This window comes from Chiloscyllium plagiosum, unplaced genomic scaffold (assembly GCF_037043375.1).
Source record: "Chiloscyllium plagiosum isolate Xiang-an unplaced genomic scaffold, Cpla_swu_hap1 HiC_scaffold_14, whole genome shotgun sequence".
Taxonomy (NCBI): Eukaryota; Metazoa; Chordata; class Chondrichthyes; order Orectolobiformes; family Hemiscylliidae; genus Chiloscyllium; species Chiloscyllium plagiosum.
In genome coordinates this window covers 114,175,878-114,181,946 of record NW_028270152.1, presented here as the reverse complement: position 1 = coordinate 114,181,946, position 6,069 = coordinate 114,175,878, and the positions used below count along the sequence as shown (strand labels likewise).

The window sequence follows — 6,069 nt, the reverse complement described above, 5'->3', positions numbered from 1 at the left end:
TCCTTTTGCTTTCTGTTACTTAGCAGTCACGCCGAATGGAGAATTATTTCTTTTAGTGTCTGCCTCAATATGTGTCTTTGTTTTTTCTATATTTGTCTCTGTATCCTCCTGGGCCTTTTTCACATTCTCCGACTCTCTGGCTCTCCATATCCCTCATTTCCCATTTCTGCTCTTGAAAAGCGTGACATTCAGAGACAGTTTGAGATTCGAACTGCTGAGAGGCTTTCTGACGCCTGACTGGAGTCGGTCGAAGTAGTCTCACATTCTCTGGATAATGCGTCTGTCACTTCGACCTGAGGCAATGAGACATTTCTTCCTCAAAATCTCAAGACCCTTTCGAAGTTAAAGTTGAATTCATTATCCAACAGAAAAAGAAAGTAATTACATGATAGCTGAAGAAGAACAAGGATGCATTTACTGTTGGAATACAACGAATGAATGGTGACAGCAGAGAATGAGGGTGATCATGTCGTGGTGTCAGTGCCATTACCACAACATTCCCGGGAATGCTGCAGTGTCTTCTGCCTCACCACTTAATTTCCAGAAAACTGGGAATTAAGGAATGAGAAGAAGATAATGGGAAGCAGAAGTGCTTGTGGAACTGCGGGAAGAATCTCCAGGTTAAAATAGTAGTTAAATAGAGCAACATACACTACTGGATTTAAACCTGGAAAATGAAGCCTGAACGAGAAATCAGAATATAAAGCAATTCAAACAGGACACTGAGTTTCTCGATCAGCAACACAATACTTGCGAGAAATAACGAGCTTTCAATACAATGAGCAGGCACAAGTGTGATGGGAGCTGCTTTCACCAGCTAATCCACGGCGCCACGATAAAAACCAGATTTGTCGTCCATATGTGCAATGTCTGAACCACTTGATCACAGGAATTCGAAAACGCGTTTTCTGTATTAGCGTTGCTCAGTATGAATGGCAATCAAACTCTGCTTGTGCAAAAACAGACATTTCAATGCTGAGCATGCCCCACTGAAAAGGCACAGAAAAAGACAGTATCCTCTTGCATTGACATCCAACAGATATTTTCATCTGTTTAAACTGACAGAAGAAAGAGGATGTGCTCATCTCCTCTCGCGTCCCATTAACCACGTTAATACACACGCAGGGATTTTCAAACCAAGATGAACAGGCTCATTGTTGTGAATTGACAGCAGTGGTGTGTGAGTCATTGCGAACAGTGAGAAATAAATGCTGAACCAATAGCACTGACACTGAGCCTTGCACCATCAGCTCCACACTCACATCTTGTGTCATGTCTCCTCGGCATCAGTGCATTTGACTTTAATTATTCTACCTGCACCTCTCCTCAAATTATTCCCGACCGCTTTCAGTGTCGAATTAGTGCATGCAATTATTAGAAATGCATTTCTGGGACCCAGTTGTCTTTCAATGACATAAGATTCACTGCCCATCCCTAATTATCCCAAGGATGTAGGGGACGAGTTACTTTTGTTAACTCCTCAAATCCTTAGTATGGAGGTACTGACAAGAAACCACGAGAGATGCAGTTCCTGGATTGCGGAAAGCAGACCGACCCCAAATTGCTGACATAACTCACCCAGGGAAGAACAGATGGACCCCACTCTGTCAATGTTACTCAACCAGGGGACAGAAGTCTGACAGCACACGATCAATGTAACTCAACGAGGAAATTATGGCCTGACCGCACTCTGTTAATGTAACTCACCCAGGGAAGAGTAGACTGACGCCACTCTGTCAATGTTAGTCATCCAGGGAAGAGCAGACTGACCCAACACTTTTTATGTAACTCACCCAGCATTTGCCAGACTGACACCACTCAGTCAGTATAATTTACCCAAGAAAGAGCAGACTGATGCCACTCTGTCAACGTAACTCACTCAGAGAAGAGCAGGCTGTACCCATTCTGTCTCTGTCACTCATCCAGGAAAGAGCAGACTGATCTGATTCTGTCAATGAAACACAAGCAGGAAGACAAGCCTGACCCCACTCTGTCAAAGTAACTCACTCAGAGAAGAGAAGACTTATTCCATTCTGTCTATGTGAATCATTCAGCGAAGACAGTAATGAAACCATACTTGCTGTTAAACTCAGACAGAGAAGAGCAGACTGTCACGACTCTGAGAAAGTAACACGCCCGTGGAGGAGCAGACTGACACCACTATCTTAACGTAGCTCACCCAGGGAAGAGCAAACTGAGTGCACTCTGTGATATTACTCACTCAGAAAGGAGCAGACTGACCCCATTCTGTTAATATGACTCTCCCAGGGAAGAGCAGATGAAGCCCAATCTGTCAATGTGACTCAATCAGGGAAGAGCACTCTGACTTCGCCATCACTTTAACACAACTTGGAAATTGCAGACTGACCGCATTCTGTCAATGCAACTCACCCAGGGAAGAACAGACTGATCCCACACTATCCAAAAAACTCACTCCGTGAACAGCAGACTGACACCACTCTGTCAATGTAACTCGCACAGGAAAGAGTAGACTGACGCCACTCTGTCAATGTAACTCACCGAGGGAAGAGAAAACTGACGCCACTCAGTCAGTGTTACTCACCCAGGGAACGGCAGACTGACCCCACACTCTCAGTGTCACTCAGCAGACTGATCCCACACGGTCAAAAGAAGTCATTCACTGAAGAGCAGTCTGACCCCACTCTGTAAATGTTATTCACTCAGGGAAGAGCAGACTGATCCCATTCTGATATAGGCACTCACCCAATGAATGAACACTAACCCCACTCTACCAATGTAACTCGCCAGGGAAGAGCAGACGGAAGCCAGACTGTCAACATAAATTATCTAGGGAAGAGAATACTGAACCCTCTCTTTCTGTTTCACTCAGGCAGGGAAGAGCAGACTGTCACCACTCTGTGAAAGAAATTCGCCCAGGGAAGGGCAGACTGACCCTACTGTATCTGCGTGACTGACACGGGTAAGAGCAACTAACCAAACTCTGTCAATGTATCTCCCTCAGGGAAGAATAACCTGACCCCTCTCTGTCCATGTAGCTCACCCAGGAAACAGCAGACTAACCCCACTCTGTCTATTTAAGTTCTCAAAAATCCTCTGAAGTACGTCCTATCCAGACACTTCTATGAAAGAGACATCACTGTATCTGTAACCGTGTGCGTTCAATGGCGATTCCAAATAACCTGCAAATGTTTAGAATGTGGCAGAAAACCAAAGCAACCACACAGAAATTGGGTGAATGTGCAAACTTCCATCAGGCACTCACCTAAGCCTGGAATGGAAAACAAACCCGACAGCAGTCGTGATTATAAAATGGCAGAACAGAAACCTAGCAAAAGGAATTGCCTGTGTGTTGCAACGATTCTGAGTATTAATTAAGCCCCCCTTACTGTAGTTAATTTCCATTTTCATCACTGCCAACCTTCTTCAAAGCAACGCACGCACTTGCTTTTTTCAGACTTCCTATATCCCGCTTTCATCCCGCTTCTTACCTAATCATATTTCTGACTTTACAAACTACGCCATAACAGGTTGACAACTGCAGAATGAGCTTTGTTCCGTTCTCCACTGATGTGGATAGTAGTAATCCGGCATATTCGAGTAGGACTTGAGGCACTTGCGGGTGGTGTATTCGCGGCATTTTGGCTTCTTTTTTTAATTTTCGGTCTACTATTTCGAATTCATTGCGCAGACTTCTGAAGAAGACTTTTTGGAGTCGAAATGGTAACTATGTTTTCTCTCGAAAGACAGACGTAGGTTTATTTCTGTTCTTTTATAAATTGATCTTCTTCTGATCTTTGCAAGTAAAATAGGGTGCATTACTATTGCTCGGTTTTAGTTTCAAAATCAAGAGAAACGTGAAGGAGAGAATATCAAAGAACACAAAGTTCTGAGTTGTTAAGATAATTTTTGCAGCAATGGTGGACATGAAGGTCAAATTAAGATAACGGTTCAAGAACATTTAGTCTGTGCAAGTGGTATGTGACTTTAGTTCCAAATATATGTTTCCGTTCTTCCAGTACATCTTTTTGACTCCAAGAACACATTGATTGTTTTCTGTATTCACTTTGTTTCGCGATATCTGTCTTCTGGCTAGACTAGGGACAACTTGAATTTGCGTCTGCATTGAATAAGATTTCGCTCTTTGTTTCGTGAAGCAAACCTGTGCATTATGTACCACTTATCATGCTGATGGCTAAGAAGTTCAAAATGAATTACGGTTTATGGATCGTGAGCAAGAATAAAGTGATCCACTTGCGAACAGATGTCACCACGCCCTATTCCTACATCGGGCCTGAACGATCCATTGGCAGAGTCTGCAGACAGGAAATGTCTAAGTGACTAGTCCTTTGTTCAGTTTGATTTGATACCAATGGTAGTGCTTATTTTGGTGCAGAAATGTGTCAACATCTCTGACGTTAGAGTCAAAATTTAAGTCACATCTACTCATAAGGGTCTTCGCATATCGGAACATGCTGACATGAAAACATCTAACTCTGATAGCAAAGGTTTTTTTCATTAAACTGGGAGTATGTTTAACTAAGCAATTCAGACAGCCAGGATGAATAATTGGCATTTGGTTCTTCAAGCTGAGCTCTCCACACCAACTGCTCCAACGAAGGCCGTGGATAAGATCCCCATCGATTATTTTGGTCAATTTTAACCTCAACAACAACCTTTTGTTCTGAACAATGCTACACCACAAGCAGAGGGCTAAGTCTGATTTTCATCGTTAATTTTCAATTTCAGTTCTTAATGCACAGTTTCTAACGAATGTGGACAGCAGAAGACCGTAAACATTCCATTTCTAATATTTCCAGAAAATTCTACTCCGCTGATATCGCCTTGCCTTTTCACATCGCAAGCCAGGAACCTGGATCAGTCGAGTTCCTTTCCACACATGGAGTTGTTTTTTTTTCTAATTCATTGACTGCTGATATAAAAGATTATTGGCCTTGAGAGTCAGCTGTAAATTAGGTCGAACTTTCTCAGCTTGACTTTCAACTGATCCTAAAGAAAATTCGTCACCTGCAGGTAAATGTATTGCATTGCTTCTTGTTTTACTTAATTCCACCGCCCCCCCCTCCCCACCCCAAACATCCAAATTTCACGATAGTTCGACAAATGTGTTGAAACTGATTCGTGTTGGAAGTTGGTAGCTTTTTGTGTCTCGACATATAATTTATTCAATTAGATGACTGAGTCAGTCTTGAAACTACTTCGGATTCTTCACTGTTGAAAATTTACTTTCGATTGAATGCAAAGCTCAAGCTCCACGAAATCCAAATCCTGCAAAACAATCAATGACTTTCAAGAGATTCTGCGCTGTGAACAGGATTCGAACCTGCGCAGGGAAACCCCTTTGGATTTCAAATCCAACGCCTTAACCTCACGGCCATCACAGCTGCCGGAATTTGGTCAATTTTAATAGTAAAACAACTGAATTCATTTGTTGGAAGAACAAATTGTCAAGACCCAAAGATTTCGCCAACTCCTTTGCAGAGACCCAGACGAACGTTACCTTAGCAGATTGACAGGCTTTCACCGCAAACGAGATTCTGACACAGCTGAAGTTGTGGGAATGATTCTTCGTCGAATTATAGAGTCACGGATGTACACCACGAACACAGGGTCATTGTCTCACTGCGTCCGATCGATTTTGACTCAATTGCTCATCATCTGGTGCCAAATTAGATGTGCTGTTGTGTTTGAATATTCATAGTCCATAAACACCAGCTACATTCGTAAAAAAAAATATCATAATTAGAAAGAATGCAGAACCAATTTACAGGAATGGATCCAGCAACTAATCCGTATGTTCTGACATCAGGTAATGAACTTGTGAGCACAAGAGAGGAAGATTAACCGAAGATTTGGAACTTGAAATCGTCTTGACGGAATTATTTGCAAGGTTTTTGCGGTAGTTCTAGAGTCATCAAGTCCTTGAAAAATACAACACGGAAATTGGCCCTTCTTTCCAACATGACCATGGTTGGAAAGAAGGGCCAATTAATAGGTCCTAAATTAATAGGTCCCATTTGCCAACATTTGACCCACATCCCTCTAATCCTTGTTACTCATATATCCATC

General features: G+C 42.5%; 1 non-coding gene across 1 annotated transcript; it reads right to left on the bottom strand.

Annotated features, from left to right (window-relative positions):
* Positions 1-5,302: 5,302 nt before the first annotated feature.
* Positions 5,303-5,384, bottom strand: trnas-uga (transfer RNA serine (anticodon UGA)). The gene has a single exon. It is a non-coding gene; the product is annotated as a tRNA-Ser (tRNA).
* Between the last annotated feature and the right edge of the window lie 685 nt (positions 5,385-6,069).